This window comes from Aptenodytes patagonicus, chromosome Z (genome assembly GCF_965638725.1).
Source record: "Aptenodytes patagonicus chromosome Z, bAptPat1.pri.cur, whole genome shotgun sequence".
Classification (NCBI taxonomy): domain Eukaryota; kingdom Metazoa; phylum Chordata; class Aves; order Sphenisciformes; family Spheniscidae; genus Aptenodytes; species Aptenodytes patagonicus.
In genome coordinates, this window is record NC_134982.1 from 63,437,162 (window position 1) to 63,462,973 (window position 25,812).

Genomic DNA, 25,812 nt, shown 5'->3' on the forward strand with positions numbered 1-25,812 from the left:
AAATAGAACTATGTATATACTCCCACAAAAGCAGAAATACACACCATTAAATTCTACAGCAAAGTCAGCCTCCATATGCTCCAATACATCTGCCTTTGTTGAGAAAATACTTATCTTGCTTCAGTCAAAACATGAGTCCCCATGTTATATAACTAACAAACCAAAACCAGCTTATTCCTTCTTTCTGCCCTCCCTCATCATTTCCCATTCAAAGTATTTCATTTTAAGAGTACTTACTGTATTAGGAGAAAAAGAATAAGTGGAAATAACATGTCTAGCACTAATGCAAAAGATCATACATCTAAGACTAGTGTCAGCACCAACTTATTTCCAAGGAACAAGTGCTGCTGTGAAAACTTCCTTTCTAGAGCTGTGCTTGCCTCAAAATACATGATCATAGGGAAATACGCCTGCCTGTCACCACAGACTGGACTCCCTAGTGTATTGCCTGCCAATCTGAACAAATTGGTAACTTTCATCAATGTCTGCAATTTTGAAATTGTACATTGGCCTACAGTTCAACATGCACACTGGCAACCAAGCAACTTGACTTGGGCATGCAGATTTTCACTTGTGAAAGACCATTTACAAACACATTTTTTCACCCTTGCAAAAACCCTCAAAAGCTATAGCTGAAAAATATTGCCTGAAGCACTGCAAAATAATTTTTATTTCATTGTATAGTCTCCCCCATCATTCAAAAGGCTATTAGGGCAGAACAAGTTGCTTTTTGCAGAAACTGGCAACTATTGGAAGCTGTCTTGATTTACAGAAGATGATTGGGCTGGCAAGATGTTAGTTTGTTCTGTTTATTACTGTTTCATCCATTTTTATTAATTCTGTCCCTATTTGTGACAAATAAAATGATTTATACACAGACATATGAATGCACACTCTTTGTCTTCATGCTAAGCTCTCACTTGAAGGGCTCCTCAACTAACTTGAAATAAATTCCCTTAGTCTTTGATGATGTGTTTCCAAGGCAGGCATCAGCTTTTTCCTAGAACAACTTACCAAGAAGAACTAGCATATTCAGTACAAACACAAAAAAGGAGCAAAGTAAAGAGTCCAATACAGCTAATGCTGTGGTTCCGCACCTGTTGGGAAGTGCTTGAAAAATTGTTTCCCTCTTTTAATCAAAAGACAAAAGTGTGTAGAAATGATGCTCCCCCCTTCACAATGACAAGCAGTTAAGAAGTGTTAACAGCTGGCTTTGCTAGAGGCTTTTTACTAAATCAAAGTCAGAAAAACTCCCTCTACTGACATTTACAGTAACTGTTGTGTTATTTAGGGCACAATATGTGCACTCTGTGGTTATATTCAGGAAATTGTGTCCTTTTTGTGGCCCTCATTGAATATACACAACTGGCTAAATGCTTTGCTCAGACTAAACGGGCAGTTGTAGATTTCTCGAAATACAAGAATCCTATAGTCATTACCACATTACTAGCATAAAGGTGGCAATAACATTTCCAACATTAGCCAAAATAGAGTCCCTACAGTAATTTTATCACTAACAGATTTTTCCTGCTCAGAAATTATTTCAGAAGTGCACCATGACACACATTTATTTAAAGGCAAGTTTTAGCTTTGATGCTTACATGTTGTTATTTATGTCCATAAAATAAGCACGTGTTGCTCACTGCTGTTTATTAGAGTACTCTGTTAGTCAGTGACTAACTAGGATACCACTGACTAGCTAGGATAGCTAGGAGCTAATGATATTCTATCTGGAAAAACAGAAAATTAATGCTTTGTACACATAAAGTTTATATATGTACATAATATTTGCACACACTTAAGAGCAAACAACAGCTAGTGATTGGCCATGTTCTTTGGAAGAAAAATATTAAAATCCGTTCCCTACTTAAATCTTTGTCCACCAGTCCTCACATGGGTTTGCAACTATAGACTATATCATGAACTGCAGTCCTATTGCAACAATAGCAGTTGCATTTAAATCATCATCCCAGAAACTGATGCAGTTTTAGCATCAGTTTAGTGCTTTTTTCCTTCCCAGGGAAATTATATACTGTCAATATTTGCAGTAAACCCAGAAGATTCCTCTTTAATCAGGGTTTTACTCCTTCAGAAGGAATAATAATAAATTAAAAAAAAATAATCAAGTGACATTGTTCTGCTCTCACATCTGCCTCAACAACCAAGACTAAGGTGATGAAGGGATACACTGCAACCTCTTTGGCCTTCCTGAGAAATTAAGAACTGTTTGCCAAGCTGGATGACTGCAATCAATTTTTTTTTTCTTCCTTTCTTCTTCTCCCTCCCTCTCCCTTCTCCTTTTCATCTGAAAAGAAAAAACACAGACCAGTTGCAGTTTTTGCCTTAAGACCAGGTGTATCACCCACAGGGAAGAGTCAGGTTGGTTCATATCATCTGTCCTCCTCCTCACACACATTGCAGTAAATTTGTCAGTATTGTTCTGTTCTCTTCTCTGTCTTCTTTATTTTGCAGTATTTGCACCAGTATCCTATGAAAACCCTGCCTGTTGAATTAAGATGTCCAGGATATGACGGCAACAGCTGGGATTTTTTTTTTTCCCCTCTTTCAGCAACAAGCTCAAGATATTTTTTCTCTGAATGTTAGGCACAGCACACTTGCTCTCTACTATGGAAAGCCAAGAGTCCTCATTAAATCTGGGGTTTTTTTTTGTAAGTTAATGCCTCAAAGCTTGAACTCAAGTTGAAATTTGAAGTCCTGTTCTTCTACATGAAAGTAGCTTAAATGGCAAATGCTTGCTGAAGAGGACAAAACGCTGTATCAGGGTGACATGGTTGACAGCATTTGACTAACAGCTACAAAGAAACACCAAATGACCAAAGCAACACAGTAGAGATGATAAACAGCACATATTAAGATTTACTAAGAAGAATAAATGCTAAATATGCGTTTTCAGGAGCAGAAGTAATGCTGCAGCTAGGACCTAACAAAAGCTGAGGCTTACATGAAAGATTCTGGGATTAGTCTGAACCAAAAATCTCCTATCAAACTGACTGCAACTGGAAAAATTCAAATCTTGACTTCAGGACCTAAGGGTAAGAAAGAGCAAAGCATTAGCAGAAGAAAGCTGAGTGATTTTAAGGTGTTTTACTTTCCAGGAAAGGCAGATTTCCAATGCAGCAGAGTCTGGCAAACTCCCTGACAGCCTCTTGCACACTTGCAAGGCAGCAACATTGCTGTACTCTGGAAAGGAGAAAGAGAACTGCTCTTTGTCAGCTGGGATCTATTAAAGTTGCTTCCCAGGTAAACTATTGCTGTTGTTGGTACATTCCACTGAAATTAGCTATCGTATAAGAAAAGATGTCCTTTCTAGGTGGTACAAAAAGAAATTTCATTCTCCTTTCTGCACAAAACTAGGTTAGCCCCTAAGGCTTTGGTATAAGGCTTTTCTATTCGCCTGTCTTAAAGGTGATATTAGCTATAAAATAGAGGCCAGTTCTGAGAGCAGGAAGCCTCTGATGCTAATGGAATCTGTCCCAAGCAACACTTTCCATTTCAAAAGCTGAAATTCCCAAGGAAAAAGAAAGGCAATTGAAACCTTGCTGCACAACAAAAAGAAACCTTTGTAAAAAAGATCCCTTACAAGGAGCAAAAGAGGTTATATCCTCTTTTTTCCATGAATGATATTAGAATAGAAAAGGTCTGACTGGTTTAGTTTGTGTCAGGAAGAATCACAATGAAAAACAGAAGAGGAACTCTGCAGTGTTGCTAGCTCCTATATTTCATTACAATTCCTATGATACTTCACTCCTCCCCTGCCCTGCCTCACCTTTATGAGTAACTTCATGACAATCTCCTGGGTCTCTCTTTTAAAGAACATGTTTTAGACTTCATGGTTAAACAAAGACTTGGGGTTACAAGAAGTGCACACTAAAATCCCTCTGAAATCACAAGATATATGAAAACATCTCAATGATTATAAAAATAACTGGTTTGGCCTCTTCATTTTTTTTTTTAATAGGAAAATTCCATGATTCAGAAGACATTCAAGTCATGATCTCTGTATTCTTGAGATGAAAATTCCATTAGTTGAACTAGAAAAAAAAAACATGCAATGAACTACTGCACGTAGGACTAGATCCAAGCTGGATCCAAAAATGGTCCATAAAGACAAATTAGATGAGAAAATTTCTCTTCTCTGAACCAGTTCTGGCTACCACTTTTATACCCTGTAAGGAAAGGAAAGACAGTGAAGAAAATTATTCCCTCCTCATTTAGAGCCAAACCATAAATATTTCAGTATTTGCTAGCTATATTTAAATATTGAAAAAAAAATTCCAGCTGCCTTCATCCCACTCCTAAGCAGTTCTCTGCTAGAAAACACATAGTACATTATTAATACATTAGATATAAATAACAGGTTAGGTCATTCCTCAGTCTGATAAGGCTTAGCAGAGTTATTCAATGACTGCAGGAAGCCACAGATAGAGAACAAAAAGTAACAGAAAACAGTCTGGGTTTTTTTCCCCAACACAGTTGAATTTACTGTGTTAAGTCCCAAAAACTCCTTAAAGGAGCCATCAAGATATGGCCCAATCAACCTACAAAGTAAGCTAATTAAAAAGTAAATGTACAAAAAAGAAAAGGTATTAAAATTTCAAAAGTAACTTGGTTATCAGGACATGCTAGTCATGTGACAAAAGCTGTAATTAAGTATTTCCTTTCCTGAGACAGGCAGCAGTTTGGCTGGCAACTACCTGAGGCTCAGTTTCTAACCCAAGAGCAAGTTATTAGGATGCTGCATAGAAAAAGTGTCTCAACCATCGTATTTACTGTTATTCACATGTAATCAGTGGTTTCCTCTGCTTGCCTCCTCACTCATTCTTAGCTTTCTAATTACAGCATTGTACCTTTCCTAAAATGCAAGTCCTGATATAGGGAAAAAAAAGAAATCATAAATGCAATTCAAATCCTCATTTAGCACTACAAATATATTTAATATTCAAGGCACAATCCACTATGGGCCCTATTAGACAGCAAAACTGGAACTGTTCAGCGTACAAATAGCGCTCCATTTATCTAAGTCACTCAGACGGCACCTTTGTTTTAGAACAGGGGGACACTGGTAAAGGAGCATCCTTTCCTTACGCAGAAACCCAACGCCCCCACCACGTCTCCTCACATCCCTGATATAACATGCTGCAGATACTCTGCAGATGATAATTCTCTTACTATTTTCTATTTCAAGTTTCTATTGCCAGTTCACTTGGAGTATTCTCTGAAGGATTATAAAGCAGTGTTCATGAAACACTGTGGTGACAAGTCTGTTCTCACTATTTTTTTGAAAACTGTGATGAATGTTTTCTTCTGCTCTCTGTTAAGATATCCAGCAAACAGGGTCTCCTTGTAGAGAAGATCTGAGAAATCACACCAAGATCTCACCTCAGTTCATTGCAGATATACTACTACCAGCACCCTCTGTGTGTTACACAAATTCTGGCACTGATAAGAGCTTCCCAACCACAAGCACTGAAGAGAAGTATGAGTTCAGACTGGGAAGCCAATAAAGAATTAATTTTGAACTTCTTCCCAGCACACTAAATTGAGATGCCACATGCATATAGCTGGAGTAAACACCTAACACGTACTGCCCAGTCAAAAGGTTTGCACATGTTAACTTCTGTAATCACCTGGAGAAACACCACAAAGAGAGAACCTGCAGCAACCCCATACACAGGACACTGCATGTTGTAAATCAGAAACTCATGTTTACGCAGTCCTTCAACTCTCTTAGTCCTGTAAGTTACAGACAATCTGTTCAGGAGAAAATATTTATAGCTGTGATTTGCTTCTAGCCCTTTCAGGCACAATGCTACTCCCTTTAGTCAAATCCAATATCCAGGTAACCTTATACAACCTGCAAATCATAATTCCACCAACCTGAAGTGTTTTAGCATCCAATATCCTGTGTCAGCTACAGAGCTTTAGAAAGTTTTATTTTTAAGAACAGTCATCTGCTTCTTTCTTTGTAAAGAAATGAGTATGTGTGAGAGCATTAAAAATGCAGTTTTCCATTATGTTTGCCACAGGCAATATTTCTCAATTTGTGCAAGTCAAAAGAAAAAATAGCCTATTAGTTGTTAGAAGAGCTGAGCCTTTTCCCTGTAGGTTTTCATGTGATTTACCATACAACACAAATGTATGCAAATTAGCCAGGTAAATGCAGAATTAGTTATTAATATTCTTCTCACAGTTTAGATTGAAAAAGTTACAAATTTGCATAAATGGTACAACTGAAAAAGTCAGCTAGAATTTAATGAATCAATAAAACACTGCTTTGTGTGCATACATGAAGTAAGACCCATATCTAAGGACAATGAAGGGGTCTTCTATTAATGAAAAAAGAAGCTACCTGAAAGGATTTACTGATCATTTTCTCCTTGTAAGTTTTAAAATAAAAAATTAAAAATAGATAAATGTTGGTCCTATGGAAATCCCAGCTTTCACCAATACTTGAGTTTAAATTAAAAAAGAGTCTTTGCATGTCTGCTCTTTCATTCCAACATATCAGCAAAAGTTTTGTTCTGGAAGCATAAACATTACTCCATTCTGAGAAAATTAAAATATTGGATGTCCATGACTTACTCATTCTTCAGACCTAATAATTAAGCACACTTCCCCAGTAAATCGTGACTAAACTTGTTTGTACCTTTGCTATTGCTGAGTCTACCATCTCTCTGCATTTAGTCATCACCAAGATGAGATCACCAAAAAAAATTACTGAGCAAGTTAAAGACTCAGAAATCTCAAGCCAACAGACAGAAAATGAATCTCATCTTGAAAACTAAGAAAAATTGCCCAACAAGGAAAATAAACAAATAGATGCAAGGTCACATCTGTTGATGTGCATTAAACCTATGGTTTAATACAGGCAAAAGTACTATGGATACTAGTATTTCCAAATGAAGTTTTAAAATCCACAGTATTAAAAGGGCACCTAATACAAATGTGTATTTTGCTTTACTCCTGCATGCTCAACTACACCTGCATGAAGTGAAGGTAAAAACAATCGTATCGTCTTTCTGTACTCGTCTCTGTATGTGTGTACATACATGCCTACACACATACACAGACTTATATTCTGCACTTCATGCAAAATATAAATCACGAAGTGCACAGCAATGGAGAAAAAGACTTGATAAAAGCTGTGTGCACAACAACAAACAGATTGTAAAATACTGCTTTTATTTCCTAATGTCTTATACCTAATTTGCACTGGCTTTGCACTGTGTAAAAACACTGGATTATTATGGCCTTTCTCACAAGTGACTGTATTTCTCAGACCCCCAAAATAGCCTAGTAAATGGAAATGACCTGCCAGACAAACGCTATTTTAGTGAGAGTTTTTGGAAGAAAGTAATACATAGTTACTGTTTCTGCATTAGCACTTAATGCTGAATTAACTGTCCCATTGCAACTGCTTGGCCAGGAAGAATGTAATTTTTGTTGCAGTTTCTAATCCATTGCAGTTTATATATCTGGTTGAAGGCTGCATGGATTGAAAGCAGGTTTCATATCAAAGTTATAGCAAATAAAATCAAATCCTGTATGGTAAGAGATGTAAACCATGGACTTCCAGTTTAATTAAGCCATTTGTCCAGTATTTCCTCTTAGCATGGTCTAGCCCTGTATCTCTCTCAGGAAGGTCCCTTACGTGCTCTAGAGGGTGATTTAATGACAAGCCTTCTCTGTTGTTGGTCTGGCTGGTGTACTGTAGTCAGACTTTTCTAGTGGAGAACATCAAAGCATCCCAAGGCCCAGTCGTTCACAGCGCTGGGCAACTCCAGAGGTGAGCAGCAGCTGAGGGCTCATATGAGGCAGACAGCATCACTTTGGATTCAGTCCAAAGGTTTATTATAGTCATACTGTTATCATCTGTCCTCCTAAGTTGCCGAGTCCAGGAGTTCAGGAAAACATAAAATCACCACAGGGCAGCCTGTACCCTTCACACCTTCAGGAGAACAAAAAAGCAGACATTTCAGCTGCAGAAAAACCGAACCCTGCCTGAGCTGCTCCTCTGAACCAAGCCCTGAACCAATAAAAGAACCAAGTTCAGCTGTTCTTTTGCAAAGGGTTTTTTTTTTTCATAAAAGCAAGAAGAGTTATGTTTGTTTATGAACTAGGGCAAAGCTGTCATCTAACTGCAGCCTGAGCTTCCCAGAGAATCAGTCTTGCCTCTGTTGGTGTTTCTTCTCATTAAAAACCAAACAAAGCTCAGCTGGAAATAAATGAAAGGCATATCCTACTTTGAGTTGACTTTTAGTTGCATGTAAGCTCCTGTGAAATATAAGGAGGTATAGATGAAGAATGGATCATATAGTTGCTCACACATGAAATATTTGCAGGCCTTTCTCTCATATAAGAAGGTTTCTCTTTCATAAATGCAAACTGTATTACATACCATAAAATAAGGGCTAACATTTCTGCACTAGCACAATATAAATGACTGATGTCATACTATTCTGTTGCAACAAACCAACACTTATTAACTAGAATGAAATAAAAACCTCAGATCTCATTACTGTTTTCAGTGGCATTAACAAAACCAAATACAGTTATTGTACAACATTAAGACTGTATTAGAGTAAATTGCTAATAAAACAAGTTAATACTATCAAATAGAGCACTTAGAGAAAAATATATCCTCCTCATACTTTTCATAAGCACTTTTGTACTTTGATTTTCCCTTGGTATCACTAGAAATAAAATGTTTTTCTTCAAGCAGGCTATCCATTTTGCTAATTTCCATCTCTAAGAACCAGACATAAGTAAATCCTTTGAAGAGACATTATAGTCTTGTTAGTAATGACCTTCTCTTTTTGATCTTTAAAGCAACATGTTCACCCACATGGAATTTGTGGGTATTGTATCATGTTACTAAACCTCATATACTTTAATGGACTTCATATTATCCGTGTCTAGCTTTACCACTGCTGACACTATAATTAAAGCAGAGAAGCATTCCATTCTACTCCATCTTCATGGGCTTGCCACTATCTTTAAAATATTTAGAAACATTTCTAGCTTCCTATACTATGCTTGAAAATTCTGCCAGTTTATAAAAATACAGAAATAATTATAAATGTTGTATTGTGCTAGGAGTGCGACACGTATATAGACATGAAAATCCTGAGATTTTCCTTACTTCTGCTGACTCACCTAAGCAAAGCAACAAAGTATCTTGTTTATGTCTTGTGGAGGAGGAGAAGATGTAAAGGCAGGAAGAGATCTTCAAGAAGCTGCCTTAGGAACAGGGGAAATTTAGAAAAAAGCACAGACTGCGGGTTGTGTTTTGTTGTTATTTAAAATGAAGGCAAACAGTGAGAATAATGCAAGTTTGAATGTGTTTTGAGTGCACATGCATGCCCAAAAGTTTGCAAACGCACTGCTTAGAGAGAATACTATTGCTCAAAAGATTTCTGAGGGGCTTTTTCTCTCGGCAAAGTTCTAACAGCATCTTGGCACAGCCTTTACAAAAAAGTGCCTTTATGCGCAGTCTGCTCTTACACAGATAAATCCAAATTTGTGCAGGAAGAAAACCAGATATGAAATAGAAAAGCTAAAGTTTGTAAAACACATGATAGTCCACTGTAACTCAAGCTCAGATTCTGACAAGTAAAGATTCTCAGGGTAGAGACCTTCTGTTTCATTACACCTACTATAATAGGGTCCCAGGCCATGACTGAGTGGAGTACACAGTAACAGATGCCAGCACTATATTAATAACAGTACATCTTTATCAGGTGAATTCCCAGTTTGCTCAAGTCCTGCAGAGGGACTACTGAACCTTCAATCACTCCACCATACGAGCCAGAAATTTTTCTCCAGTCCTTAGAAGGATTTCCTCACCCTTCAATTTGTCACCTTTACCATGAAAAATTCTGGAACACATCAAGGTGAAGCTTTCTCTTTAACCAAAATTTGCCCATTGTATCAGGCGATATCAGTCTTATTTAAACTTCTAGATCCCTGCTTCTTTCTTTCACTTGTCTAGCTTGTGTTCAGTGTCACAGGTCACACTCATGCTTTGAAATCCGTATTTCAAGAAAGCCAACCTATGTGAGAATAGCCGCAGCCTCATCAAGGAGAACTGCTCACTTGTCAGGAATTTGATGTCTCACCTATGCCAGAAAAGGACTGTAGACTGTCATAACTATGACTGTGGGAAAGTCTAAAATACCCATGGTACAGCTAACCTTTCATTTTACTCTGCCACAAATTATTTCCTTCTGCGCTTTTTTTTTTTTTAGATTAATGTATACCACAGGATGTTTAGCCCTATGTCTAGTGATCATTCCCAGATGAACTCAAAATTATATATATATGTGTACACTTTTCCATAACTGGGACTCAAAAGCCCTGGTGGTTTGGAAACCATTTCTTAAAAGCAATGAATACCACATCAGACTGCTGAAACACACAGGTACCTCTCGAGCTTGTCTCTTCCTGAATGCTGTAACAATTGTTCTCTCAGAACTGAAATATTTCTCCACCTCTCTTACAGAAAAGTCCCTGTTTCACACTAAGAATTTTCCCAAGCAGACTGGGAAATTCTCATCTCTATTTTCCACCCGCTACTTTCTGATCTAAGCAAGCACCTCCCTACTGCAAGCTTGCTCCTCTATTCTTTACAAGTTAACCAGTTAAGGAACCCGTGTAACCAAGTTGTGAGCAGCTTCTAATGGTGCTTCCCATGTCTATCTGAGATCATACACATGGAAAACAACATGGGACAAAACAAAACCACTTAAGTGAAAACTCCTTGCTGACCCATATTTCACGTCAAAAGATACGGACAAAAACTCTGCCAAATTAACTTCTCTCAACTACACAGTATCCATCACTGCTCAATTTAAGTGCCTCTAACCTAATGTGGTGTCTCCACTCCTGAGTGGGTGGAGACTTCAAGCTTGGTCATACTAGAGCAACCCTGCCAGTGAAGTGTACAGTCCCTATCCCACATTCTGTAATCATGAAGATCTACTTACATTTGTATCTCAGTTCCTGGCTAGTCCATATCAACAAACATCTGCACTGGATATAGTTCAGATATATATGGATATATATTCAGATATAGTTCCTTAGTTAGGAAAAGAGTCACTTGAAATGCATGTATTTTCTCCTTGAGTTACTGCAGCAGAACATGCAGTGCTCAGAAAAACTCCCAAACAAACAAACAAAAAACTCCAGTCTGAGATCAAATCTCTCACTTTGGGGTGGGGGGAAGCATCAGATCTGCAAATATGGGTGTACTGTTTGATGTGGAGTCTTAAACAACACGGGTAGCAGACACTTTCATACCCATCTATGAATTATATGATATGGTATTGTTGGCTGGAAGGCCAAAAAAACCCTGAGTATGCCTACATGGATGCTGCAGTACCAGCTAAGGCAGGCTGGGCATGCTTGCTGCTTGCCCACCCTGCTCTCACAGCTGCCTCAGGCACCAGCTGTCCTGGAGCATGGAGACACATGGGGTCGAGCACAACCCAGCAGGACTTCCAGCCAGGACAATGGTAAATCTGGGTCCGTCTCGTGGCCTCTTTTGGAGACTTGCATAGCCAGAACCAATGACACAGAAGGATTCTTCTCGTTCTGTGTTCCTAGTTAATTTTTAAGATCTCTGTAAACTTCCAGTTCACCTTTTAGGGGTCACTGAATAATTTGTTCCTTAGCCAAGTAGGAGTGCTTGTGGTACACTTCTGCATTTTCCTGTTCTCCCCTTGTGAAATATCCTGCAGAGACAAGAATTTTTTTTTTTCTTGGATCAAGCTGGATTATTTTTTTGTTGAAAGCCCATGAGGTGTATAATCAAAGCTGGCACTGGAGCATCCTAATTATGAAACCCAGCAAGGAACTTTCACACACATTTTGTGGACTTCAGATTTCTCATTCACAGAATCTTCTCGCTGAGAAAGTAGAGATACTGAAAAAAGCTCAGGAGACAGAACCCAGACTGGCAGTAAATCATTTTTCACTTCTGCCTTTAATACCAAGATCAAATAAAGAAAAATTGACCCTGTATTTGTAACATGTCATTCCATTTTTGTTTGAGAAAACATCCTGAACTCCTCAGGAGGACTGACATGAGGGGGGGCAGGAGGGAGGAGATCAAGGTTTATGTTTTTGTTTTGTTTTATTCAGAAAAAACATGCATCTTGAAACAGAGCTGCAGAAAAATAGCAGGTCTGAAGCGCTATCAGTGCTAGCTGCTTTCTGCTGAGCTGAAGTGACCATTTTCAGATCCTTTCAATCTGTGGTGAAAAGATCATTACCATGCTACTCCCGGGAAGTCAGTCCTCCTGCAAGTGAGCTCCTTTGTTATGAATATGGAACAGATGGAACCAAATCTATCTGCTCCATAGGAACAAAAACACTTACAACCTAGCTCTCTCTATTAAAGACTCTACTTAGCTCCTTTATAGCACTGGCTTTCTGTGCACTGCTGTGAGGTTTTGACTTTACAGAAAAAGGCACTTCATAAAAGCAATAGTTCTTACTCTTAAACCAAAAGCAGCCTAAGAACTGCGTAAGATGAATGCAGAGTTTAACCCGCATGGTTCCTTGGGGATATGCAAATATTCAATTACTATTTTTTTTTAAGCTAAAGAAAGGATTTTTTCTGAGGAGGAAAAATAGCCATATGTTGCAAAGACTGTGCATCAATGGCAATGAAGTACATAGATGATAATATGCTACTCACTCTAATAAAGGTTGAATCTAACTATGTTATTGCAAGAAGGAACATGGATATTATTTGTACATATGTAAATGTGGATCAAGATGACACTTCTGCAAAGAAATCTGTATCAGTCTTTCAAAAATTGACTTTTTTTGGTGGGAGACAAACCCCCCTGAAATTAGGTCCCCACCATGAATACAAAAAAGATTTAATGCATCAATTTATCTCCAAATATTGCATCTTGTAGGGCCTACTTCCTAAGACTTTACCAGAAACTACATCAATATTACACCAATTAACTTTGCAAATTGAATATATGCATAAACTGTAGCTGAAACCAATAGATTTACTTACTGACTGCTCATTTGCAGCAGAGTTAAGCAGGTACATGTAAAGTATCTGTCACTTCTCTTACTGTCAGAACAATAACGAATGTTTGTTCCTAGCCACACATGCACACAGATATGGTTTATATCAACTTCTCACAAAAAGCCATACAACAGAAGTCAGTGGCCTCCTTTACTCACTGTTTAATATGTTAATATATTTACCGTCTGGCTGCTTTTTCAGAAGTAATTGAAAAACTGATTTCTGTGGCAGGATGCTTTGATTCTGACTAAATCAAGTCTTCAGGCAAATCTCCCCCTGCCAGCGAAGGCACAGCTTGCCTGAAGTCGTAACCTTTGTTGGCGGAAGGGAACTGGCCTTGAAACACATCATGAAGCAGATGTTTTATGCCAAATCAGAGTCTAGGGATACTGCAAATAAAACTATTCTCCTGTCTGTTCAATCATTTCAATTCCCTGCAGTGTGAAATATGAACTTGCCAACAAATAGCCGGTGCGCTATGCAGCACAGCAGGGAGAGCAAGTGCCACAGATGCACGAAGGGCTGCAAAACTCCTTCATTAGGTCTGCTTTTCAGCCCAAGCCTCAGCAGTGACATGTGGGAGCCACCTCCAATGGAAGGTGATGGTATTTGTAAAGACAAGTTTCCATCAGCTCCAGTTATAGAAATTGTGTGCACTTGCTTGGGGGAGAAGGAAGTTCATATGGCTGTATTCACAGATTACGGTCATTAGCGGCTCATGGCAAAGGTGGGTTTTTAAAATGATTCTTCTTTAAAATTTTCCCACCTGAGACATGACTGCTGATAAAATACCCACCTACAGGCTCACAAAAAAAAATCCCATCAGCTTAATGTCAGGGCTCTGCTGCATAACTTATGACAAAAGCCCTACAGGAAAACCCATTGTTGAGTAGTGGAGCACCTTCATACCAGGAGAGGGTAAGAGCCCTGCTCCCACCACCTCTGAGGAGCATGGCAGGACTCTGGTGGCACCTGAGCAAAAGGCCAAGACAGCCCAATGCTCCAGCTCCCTCTGTTACTGGTCTCTCCATCTAGATGTTTCCGTCTGATTAAAGCATCACCTGTCTAGACACACACTTGCTCTTGAGAGATAGCTGTTTAAAACACTAGTTAAATGTAAAAAGAAACCTTGTACTTTCAAGTCAGCTTCCATCCACATCAACACTACAATGACTCTTTTAGGTGTTTCTAAGCTAACAGTTGTACTTCATGTTAAAAGGAAGGAACAGCTAACAATACTAGACTATCTTAGCCCTTGATTATGGGAGAGCAGAAACGGGGCTCAAGTTGATAAGAATATTGCATTTGCACTTAAAAACCAACCAACCAAACAAAAAAGGTAAAATACAAACATACCATTCAAAAGAACCTACTGACAAGCTTTCAATATGTTTACAATCCGCACTAGAGATCACATTTTCAGAAGAACTCAGTGCTTCATGTGCAAAGCATTTTAGAAATCTGGCCAACTATTTGGATACCTAAGTGACAGCTAAGTACTTCAAAAATTATGACTCTAATTGGGAATGCTAAGCACTTCTGACATATGGCCTGTAATATGCAATCTATTTATTTTACCTACTTTTGGACTGAGATCAAGGAAGAACAGGATTGAAGATGCATATGTGCAATTTACATAGAATAAATTACATATATTGTATCTACCTCAGGCTTAGGTGGGTTGTTTTTTTTTTTTCTTTTTTGAAAATTTGTGTGTTCAGATGCATTTCAGATCAGTCCCATAAAGCCTAGATAAAAGATTTCACTTAAATGTAGAGGCACCAAAACCAATCTCATTTTCACTGACGGTCAAGTAAAAAAAAGACCATGGTGATCAAATAATCTGTGTGCACGGTTGTCAGAATTTTTTTTCAGAAGTCCAGTTAAAGTGAATCAAATTAACAATTTTTAGCATTCAATGTACACAGACAGTCTCTATTTACTTTTCAAATCTGAAGCAAAACCATCAGCGGGAAATTTATGCCTATAAATAAAAAAAGCTGTGTTTTCATGAAATGGCACAGAAAAAAACTTACTGCTACTTTTAGTCTTTTCCCCCCTCCCCTCACAGAAAGCTATTATTTCAGGGTCTTCTTTCTTCAGCCTAAAATACAGTTGCTGAAGAGCTAGGGCAATTTTGTGGGACTTTCTGTTGCTGTTTTATTTGTATGGCTTTCATTGCCGACTTCTTTGTAGAATGTACATGTGCTTATAATTTCACCTCATATTTATAAGGGTGCAGTGCAGATTTACATGTACATATTAACATATAGAATACTATATGCTGTTCACAAGCACTCTGTGGAACAGCACACATCCTTGTGAAAATCCAGCTGTACTCACACAAGTACCAAAAGTGTAATTTTAATTTACATTTCCAAAGCACAATGTTCCTCATCCTCATAGTTGATACAGATCCGAAAATTTTCTCTTCCTTTTCCACCTACAACTTAGATGTGGCACCAGGTTCCCCAAGAGATTTATTTTTGGCTTAAGACTATTTTTCACTCAAAATATTCTCTAGTTCACTAAAATGAAAAAGTCCTAGGCAGAAATATCTCTTCTCAGCTAGGTTAGCATATTAAGAAATACTCTCCCTAGACAGTCCTTTAGAAGGGCTTTTCCCAAGCTAACTCTTAATGTGCGTCTTTTAGATCTGTGTAAAATCTAGAACAGATTATTGGATTTCCAAATTATCCCATAATTTGGTTAGAAGCAATGCTATTGTTTCTGATGAGAACAAGCAGCTGGTGTGGCCGAGCAGAGAGCGGTTCAAGGGTCTGAGCGTGCACAGCGCCCTCAAATCACCCCTCACAGCAAACACCGACTATTACACAGAATTAGGTGCCAGGTAACTGCAAAGCTACTGGAAAAGGCAGTTTCTCCCTCAATTAAGAAGGCAGCAATAGCATGGCATGACACATAGTTTGGAGAACTCCAGTGAAAACTAACATTTTATATTTTGCATCCCAAGGATTTTGGTGGCAAACTTTCTGAAAAGTGGACATATTTCCTTAGGGAAGATGGAGAACATTTGTAGAGAATGGCTCCTTCTGCCATTTCTTCAACAGGAGAGATTTCAGTGGGAATGTTTCTTCTCTAATGCACATCCATTACCACATTAGATACCAGGAAGAAGGGAAGGGGAACTAAGCACAGCAGGGAAGTGAAGTTAAAGAGAAGATAGTCACACCTCTACCCTGACAAGAATTGCATGCAGTCCCCTATCCAAACTAGGCCTGAATTTATCTTTAACCTCATTTTCATTTTGGAAAGCTTAAGCAATGTGTAGTGATAACAGCATGGTTACGCCACATCGAAGACAAGAAAGAACAACTGGTCAGCTCAGCCCATAGAGGAGAATGATAATCTAGTGAAAGTATAATACAATGCCCAGGAGGCACTCCACTGGCATTTTATATTACAAACATCTTATCTTTCAGTGGAGTTAAAATTATGTATATTTTTAGTTTAACAAAATTAGCATTTTTATAATCACAATCACTAAAGCCTTTAACACAAAAAGATTATTTTTTAGCAAAGATTTAACCAATGTGCCTTTTTAATATTGTTTTTTATATACGTGTATATATACATGCACATATAAGAGCATACAATCCAAACACACAGAGCTGCTAAATAAATACATGATAAATACAGGAAAAAAGGTCAGTCAGTAGAGAAGAAAACATTGTTACAAATATTTTGTCATTTTTGAAAGGACAGTACCTCTAAGCCAACACTCGGCCTTAGAAAAAAAAAAATAGTAATAGATCCTTCACTAAATAAATTCACTGCAAGTTTCACACATGCTTATAGTACGCCATCGATATGATCAAGTTCTCAGACTTCACTGAAATAATCAGCTGCCCCATACTAATTTTGGGGAAAGAGGGAGCACATTAACTCCGTGTCACAGGAGTTCCAAAACCTCCATGACACAGAATCACCCCTGCGGAAATCTCTAAGTTTGATGCTGAACAGAAGCCCTCCCTATTACGGTTTGAGTATTAGCCATAGTAAGTTTCTCAGGGGAATAACACTACCTCTACTGATTTTATCACGCCCTTTTCTTGTGAAATATTTCACTGAAAATAATTGGAACCTAATGATGCTTCAGAGGAGTCTCTACGTGAGAGAAAGAAATAATAGAAAGAAATGTTATGTTTGAGACTATGCTTTCTTTTCACGGGATCCTTAGACATCCAATGGGAACTGTGAGAGCCACCAATCAATTAATTTTCTAATCTCTCTGTAATGAGTTTTTTTCTCCTTCAACCCTTGTTTGTCTCCTTTGTAGCAAACAGCTGATTTTTCACTTGTGTTTTGATTTCCTTCATTTTATACCATCTTAAAACACAAAAGTGGAAGAAAAAAGGGAGCTAGCCATAACAGAAAAAAATATAGCACGTCTATTCTTTAATTCCTTGGAACATGGTAAGCTCAAAAAGTAGTACGCTAGGAAATTGATTTTGTCTGTCCAAAACACGTGAAAGTGTGAAGGTCATGTTGGCAGCCTGCCCTGCATTGCTGTTAAACCCTGTAATATTAATTTTGACCTCTTTCTAGTAATTTCTTCACACCCTGTACCGAGCTCATAGACTGCTCCTCCACTATGCCACAGAACTACTTGCAAAAGCACAGAATATGAAGTGGTCACCTGTACTACTTTTTCCTGGAGATCTAAATAGGGCACATGAAGCCATCTTGAGGGGAAAAAAGCATGATGCGGGCAAAGAAAGAAGAAAGCATGAAGACAAAATGAACCAAAATGTGCTAAAACAGCAGTTAGATAGACATCTCACGTCTCCTATTGGAAATTCGGACTTGCCAAAAATTAAGAAATGTGGGTCTGGTTTGTTTTTTAACCTCATTCTGCTTTGTTGATTAACCTGCTTCTGCTCTTAAAATGAATTACACCATCTTGTGTCTCCACTGTATAATTTTATCAAGGAGGTGACAAATCATGCTGGCAGTGACGGTCCGTGCTGAAGTGGAATGTATAGTAAAATATAGTTTTCCTCAAATGAATTGCTGAAACCGTTAATCTTTATCTAAATGCCCATAATAACTGTTTTGTTCTCTGTGGCAGTTGGGAAAAAAAAATGTCTTCCAGAAAGCATTTTGGCAGCCAATCTGCTTGTTAATAAAACCTGGAGAAACATTTGTGATTAATATAAATTACTAATTCCATTTTTAATGCCTAAACGTGACAGTGACTAATTTACACAGTTTCGCTTGAGCTGCCACTGAGTATTTCAAGTGGGACTGCAAACAAAAAATGCTGTTGCACTGTTGTATGTTTCTAGACAAAGCTACCACAGGTGCAGCACTACAGATGAGGAACCCTATGTCTGGCAATAATTTCTAACCATACTGGCTGATTGCTCTGCTTGGGCCAGGGGGAAAGGGTCACCAGTGAAAGCTACCTAACACCCTCCTATTATAAGCTGGAAGTGGCACATTTTGTACAGACGTGGGAGCCGGTTACAACAAACTGTGAGGCTGTGAGGTGGCTGTTGCTTCTACTACCTACTCGGCACCATTTTTTAGTACTACAAAGGGAGACAGCTAAACTGCTCCCAATTTAAGTTCGAAACTCGGTACTGCAGCAAAGCGTGTGGGCTGGAATGTGGGCACTTTGCAGCACACCACCGAACAGCAGTCAAGGAGAAACTTCATTCCTCAGAGGCAGTCTTGTGATTGCACAGATTACTCCAGTGAGACCCAGGTAAGAGACACAGCACTGTCAATGGTGAAAAACAAATAATATCCGTATTTCAAGGCTTCAGACAACTGGTTTCACAATTAGTATCTTTGTCTTGTTACAAGCATACTTTAAATGTATTCTTACACATGATTATTAATTTGAAACTCCAGTAGCATTATGATTTGCCTGCTTATATTCGTCTTGTGAAATATAAGAAAATTTGAGAAAAGAAATTGCTAAACAATAACCTGCCCATGTCAGTTGCTCACGTCTGAACTACACAACACTGTCATCATCCTCACTGGAACATACCTTTATTTCTGAACAAACTTTGCTTCTGCACCTCTCTCTGAGAAAGAAACACATTTTTTACCTTGCTGATGTGCCTGTGGAGTTTTAACTATGCCATTCCTCCCTTCTACTTCTTGATGATGTTTACAGAAAGGACCTAAGGAAGTCAGATCCCACCTCCATGAAGCACCAATGGGAACTGCACACAAGTCCATTCCCCTGGGGAAAAACAAGTTCATGACTTTTCTGTGCATCACCAGCCAGAAGCAGAGAGGTGTTAATACTAAGTCCTCTTCAAGAGGAGATGTTGCATTCTTTTACAGTCCCCAGGATGCTGAAGACAGACACAACATATCTTTCAGCCTAAGGCTACTTTATTTCTGCTCAAGATTTCTCAGGCAGAAATACATTCACATGTGTACAGACAGCAAGCCCTGCTGCAGCTGCTGCTAGGGATCCTGACTTCAGTCCCAATACAGGGCTCTATACTGAAGGATAGTGCATTCTTTAATGCCTCACAGCTGAATGTCTTCTGCAAAACCTAAAATATTAGAAAGAAGTAGTCCACATGCAGTTTTTAATGATACAGGAAGATGACCCAGTATTACTAAAAGCAGATGTGTCAAAAAACACATAAGAAGAAATCCAAGCTCGTATCTTCACAATATCCCCACCTACAACTCTTAAAACATAATGTATGTTAAACTGTTCTGGTGTATTTTTCCCTGAACACATTTTGAACGCCACTATGACTGAATTGTCAGGGCTCTTTAAATTGATTAATATACTGCCATTCTGATTATCTTTCAAATAATTAAGATCATTTCACCCCCAGAAGATCAGCAACAGCGTTATTCCCCATATCCATCATCAGGAGCCTGGTTACTTTTGTGCATAGAGGTATGGCACGAGTGAGACTCTGATACACCTTCAAGCCATTACTAATTCCCTAAAGCAGTGCTGTATCTAGGTGGCTATACCACTTGATAGTTTAAATATTAAATATCCATGATGTAAAAAGGAAGCCTGGGAGATTTTAGAGGCAGTAAAAATCTCATTTGGCCAATAATGTAGATCTGAGGATGACCTACTGCTTTCCTGAGGGAAAGTGGAAACATTTGGAAGTCTGAAAAGATTTTTCTGTAATTTTTCAGAATAAAGCACTTCTATGCATTTCTGAATACTCTGTGAAAAATCTTATTCTACGTGATTTATATTAACTTGCCAAGAATCTTGGACATAGGAGTATTAACTGCATGTGCCATTTTGAGCCCAGAATGTTGGCCACCTTGTCTGAGTAGTATGCATTACTGGGGAATAAAAAGAAAAAGTTATTGAGAATTCTGTAACATTCTCCCATTTTACAGCCTCCTCTAATATCAGAGGGTTAGGTAGCTTAGAAACAAATTTGCTTCTTTTAAATCCAAGTATTTATGAAAATATGGAGTTGAATGTTGATTATTAACGCATGAAACAAGATCATCAGCCAATTGCTTAGTATGTGGAAGCATTTTTTCATTGAGGGAGTTTGTTTCTGGTCTATTGGTTGCAGGCATGCATATATACTCAGTTGTTACCACGACACACAGACAGCATCAGCAGAGAAAGTGCTGCCTCCGTGAGTTAGTCTGAGGAACAGGGAGACTAACATGCTGATGACATGGAGGCAATGAAGTACAACGCTGTTATTCCAAATGTCACTGCTACGTTATTTCCACTTCTGTTGGCATCTGCTCCATGTTACAAAACGCATACTTCCAATACAACAGCTCATTAAACAGGTTTCAGTTTGCTCAGAAATCAAATTAGAACACTGCTACAGAGTTATAAGTCCTCAGATAATTATTAATAATACTCTCCACTTCTATGAGTTCTTTCATCCAAGGAATCTACATGCTTCATCTTATTAATCTCATAACATCATAGTGAAGTACCACGGCAAAGAGACTCACCCACCACTGAAGTGCAGCCACCTCTGAGATGTTGAGTTGTAGCTGTTGAACATCAAAACTGATTTAAAGCAAGGAATGATGAATGGTCGGTCCATCAGGATTTAAAGGGCTGTGTGCAATTTATTCAATTGTACTTCCAGCAGAACACTGGAATTTAAATACTTACTTTTAAGAAAGTTGCAATGGGATTTTTACAAGAATCACAAATGTTAAAAATTATAGTAATCCATAGCCACCAGTACGGAACATTAAGTCACCATTTCCCTTAAGGCAGATGTGTCACATATGGCCTAATCAAGTTCCTAATGCTCCTTGCAGGTGTTTTATCCAAGATCTAACCAATCTATTTTTTTAATGTTTGTGATTTGATGATCACATAACAACATTCAATACATGCTTTATTTTCCTACAAAATGAACTGGCCTTCATCGAGCATGTTAGATGAGAAAGAAAAAAAGACACAGGAAAGAAACCCCTGTCCCTCATCCTTTCTGTCTGTGGACACTCCCTCATTCTTCCAACGTCCAAAATCAGTACTTCAGTAGAAAGCAACACAAGTCACTGGTCTTCCTACAGGGGTGAAGACCTTACACAATATGCTCATGAGACAGCTTTCAAAGTTGCAGATACATAGTATATCCTCCCCTCTTTCATATTTCTGCTGCTATCAGGATCTTAATGGCACCTGAATTTTTGAAGCACATGAATCCAAATCATCTTCTTTCAACTTGTTATCTGAAAGACATTCACTCCCTTTGAAAAATTCAAACAATAGAGACCAGCACTTCTGTGGGTTCTCTCTTCATTTTCTTATATGGATTTCTCCCAAGTCCCAAATAATTCAACAGCTTTTAACGCTCCCTTTGAGGATTCTAAGAACACTACCAACGTCAAAATCTATTAGACACTGGCGATTGTTTCTGCTTTCTTTTTAGCAGGACCAGCACTTAATTCTTCTGATGCTTTCTAACAGAAACCAGTCCTTTAATCTACACACTAGGCTAAGCATGAATTCCCTTTTAAAGGTCACCTTCCTTGTCTGTCTAATGTTATCACACAAAAATATCTTTTTAAAGTACACATTTATCAAACCCTTTCAATTGCTTTGATTTCATTCAGAACATCTCGAGTGATTCTGGTAAACCAGCTATCAAAGCAGGATTCGTAGTAGAGTGGCATGTCTGAGCCCACTGCTGTCAAAGTGTTTATGCTGATCAGATCTTGATTGAAAGGTTAATGGGGGACCTGGCAATAAACAATGTTTCCCCAAAAGAAAAGTGCAATTAACACACTAAAAATGTTTGTAATTCTCTCAGCATCCTTTAATAACATTCTTTAGTTAACCTCAATTTTTTAGGTTTTGGTGCAAACCAGGATGTCCAGAGAGAGAATTCCAAAAGGGATCTTCCGACCTCATGTCTTCAAAAAGCAACGAGAAAACACAAACATGAGCAGTACCTGCATTAACTAACACGTGTCGAATTGAAGACAGATGGCCTTTCTTCACTTGCTGAAAGACAAATCCAGTCTGCGCTTTCAAAGCAAAATATCTGCTACTTAAGTCAACCATTTCCATGAGTAGAAACAATTTTTAACAAAAGTTTAGCCTACGGAGTAAATACAGTGACTCCACTGCCCCCAGTATAAGCTGAGTATGGCATGACAAGACTTACCATCAGTCTGCTCTACTCATTTCTTTAGAGCTCGCACAATTCTCTAAAGTCCAAACTTTGACCCAAGCCAAATCTTTGACTTTGAGTCCCAGCATTGACAGATTCAAGGGGTGAAAATAGCCAAACCAGGCCATTTACAGCATATAAGTTATCGATATGAGGGAAAAAACCCACCCAAATAGGGGTTTTGTTGAAAGATCTTAGAATTACAGAATCATAGAATAGTTTGGGTTGGAAGGGACCTTTAAAGGTCATCTAGTCCAACCCCCCTGCCATGAACAGGGACATCCTCAACTTGGTTGCTCAGAGCCCCGTCCAACCTGACCTTGAATGTTTCCAGGGATGGGGCATCCACCACCTCTCTGGGCAACCTGTGCCAGTGTTTCACCACCTTCAGCATAAAAAATTTCTTCCTTATATCTAGTCTCAACCTACCCCCCTTTAGTTTAAAGCCATTCCCCCTTGTCCCGTTGCAACAGGCCCTGCTAAAAAGTTTGTCCCCATCTTTTTTATAAGCCCCCTTTAAGTACTGATAGGCTGCAATAAGGTCTCCCTGAAGCCTTCTCTTCTCCAGGCTGAACAACCCCAACTCTCTCAGCCTTTCTCCATAGCAGAGGTGTTCCATCCCCCTGATCATTTTCGTGGCCCTCTTCTTCTGGACCCACTCCAACAGGTCCGTGTCTTTCTTATGCTGAGGACGCCAGAGCTGGATGCAGGACTCCAGGTGGGGTCTCACCAGAGCAGAGTAGAGGGGCAGAATCACCTCCCTCGACCTGCTGGCCACGCTGCTTTTGATGCAGCCCAGGATATGGTTGGCCTTCTGGGCTGCAAGCGCACGTTGCTGGCTCATGTCCAGCTTTTCATCCACCAGTACCCCCAAGTCCTTCTCGGCAGGGCTGCTCTCAATCCCTTCATCCCCCAGCCTGTATTGATACTGGGGCCTGCCCCAACCCAGGTGCAGGACCTTGCACTTGGCCTTGTTAAACCTCATGAGGTTCATACAGGCCCACTTCTTGAGCTTGTCCAGGTCCCTCTGGATGGCATCCCGTCCCTCTGGTGTGTCAACAGCACCACTCAGCTTGGTGTCATCTGCAAACTTGCTGAGGGTGCACTCGATCCCACTGTCTATGTCATTGATGAAGATATTAAACAGTACCGGTCCCAATATGGACCCCTGCGAGACGCCACTCGTCACCAGTCTCCATCTGGACTTGGAGCCATTGACCACTACCCTCTGGATGAGACCATCTAACCAATTCCTCACCCACTGGACAGTCCACCCTTCAAATCCATCCTCTCCAGTTTAGAGAGAAGGATGTTGTGGGGGACCGTGTCAAAGGCCTTACAGAGGTCCAGATAGACAACATCTGTAGCCCTTCCCATGTCCACTGATGTAGTCACTCCATCATAGGAGGACACTAGGTTAGTCAGGCAGGACTTGCCCTTGGTGAAGCCATGCTGGCTGTCTCGAATCACCTCCCTGTCCTCCATGTGCCTTAGCATAGCTTCCAGGAGGACCTGTTCCATGATCTTCCCAGGCACAGATGTGAGGCTGACTGGCCTGTAGTTCCCCGGGTCTTCCTTTTTTCCCTTTTTAAAAATGGGGGTCATGTTTCCCCTTTTCCAGTCAGTGGGAACTTCACCGGACTGCCACAACTTCTCATACAATTGCAGGCTGTGTTCAGTGGAAAAAGCAAAATAATCTGTTTTCATGTATGGATAGTCTTATTTTGCCCTACAGAAAAATGTATCATGGGTATTGTTCAAGAAGCCAAATAGAGATTTAGCCAAGGACTTTGTGAGACAAGTAGCATTAGAGGTGTACAAGATGACCAACTGCCTGAACAAGCAGATACAGAAGGCACACAATGGGTGATTGTAAGACATGTCCAGTCTTTATCGTAACTACAAATGGAAGAACAGAAACTCCCAGAAATATAGAGTATTGCCATTAAAATGGAAACTAATTTCTTCCCCACAACTGTAAGGATGCTCTGAAGAAGAATCAGTATTAACTGCATTGGTGAACATCAAGGAGCAATTCTTCTTTACATAAAGGCAACTTTAAAATCAGGCTGACAGTGTCTTTATATTTACATTGGTAAATGCATAGATAAAACGTCCACTGTGCAGTCTTTGAAATTCCAAGGTGGTATAATTTGCCACTTACGCCAAGGTCAGTTTGCTGGTTAAGAGATTTGTCTCTACTGATATGACTGCTTACAGAGAAACCATATGTTCTAAGTGTTGGATGAAAAAAAAAAAAAAAAAAGTGTTTCTAGAGTATTACTAGTTAAATATTACCGTGCTACCCCAGCTGGGATACAGTAACAAAAGTAACAGCTGAATTCCTGAAAAAAAAGTAAGTAACCTAACCATTAGCCGAACTGTCTACAGTAACCTGGAGAGTAATACTCTCCAGGATGCAATTGAGTAGTCACACTGGTTTCTTTACGTTATCTCCTTTTCTAGCAGGAATTTCCTCAAATAAGTCAGACTCAAAACCTGAGAAATACTATACTTATGTCCTCGGACAGCACCTCCTACCAGCAAACCTACAGTCAGCAGTATAAACTGCTGCGCTGACAACACGAACTGGTCCTGAAAAAGCAGGATTTACGGGTCTATAACAGGATGAAAAAAGAGAGAAGTGTAGTTTTTTTGGGGGGACTCACATTTACCTTTTCTGATAGGTCAAGATTGCAGTTCACAGTCTTTCTGTTTTGTGCTCCCATTACCTCAAACTAAATCTCTGGCAAACATGTGGAGATCCCTAAATCAAATAATCATCTCACAGTGAGTTGTGCCTGTTCATGCAAAACATTGATATCCACTAATATTAAGCTGGTGCTCGAGCAAGAGCAATGAGCTCTAGGCAGCTGTTTAATACCATTCTTTGAGCACATGAAAAATACCAAGTAACTGTTAATAAACTACAGTGTAAAGATTTCTCAGTAGTTTCTCCCATATAGTATCACAGGCTATTCAACCTTGCCTCTATGAAGTCCCCTTTCTTAATTCTTGCTATACCGAAACCAATCCTAAAAGAGTAATAGCCAAGCTGGCAATCTGGGAAGCTATTCCAGGTTCTTAGTCATGGAAAGCTTTTGTTAGGTC

At 39.1% G+C, this 25,812-nt stretch overlaps 1 protein-coding gene across 1 annotated transcript in view; it reads right to left on the reverse strand.

The window, feature by feature from the left end:
- Positions 1 to 25,812, reverse strand: part of EFNA5 (ephrin A5) — a 215,710-nt gene that overhangs the window by 10,262 nt on the left and 179,636 nt on the right. The gene's annotated exons all lie outside the window — the stretch shown is intronic.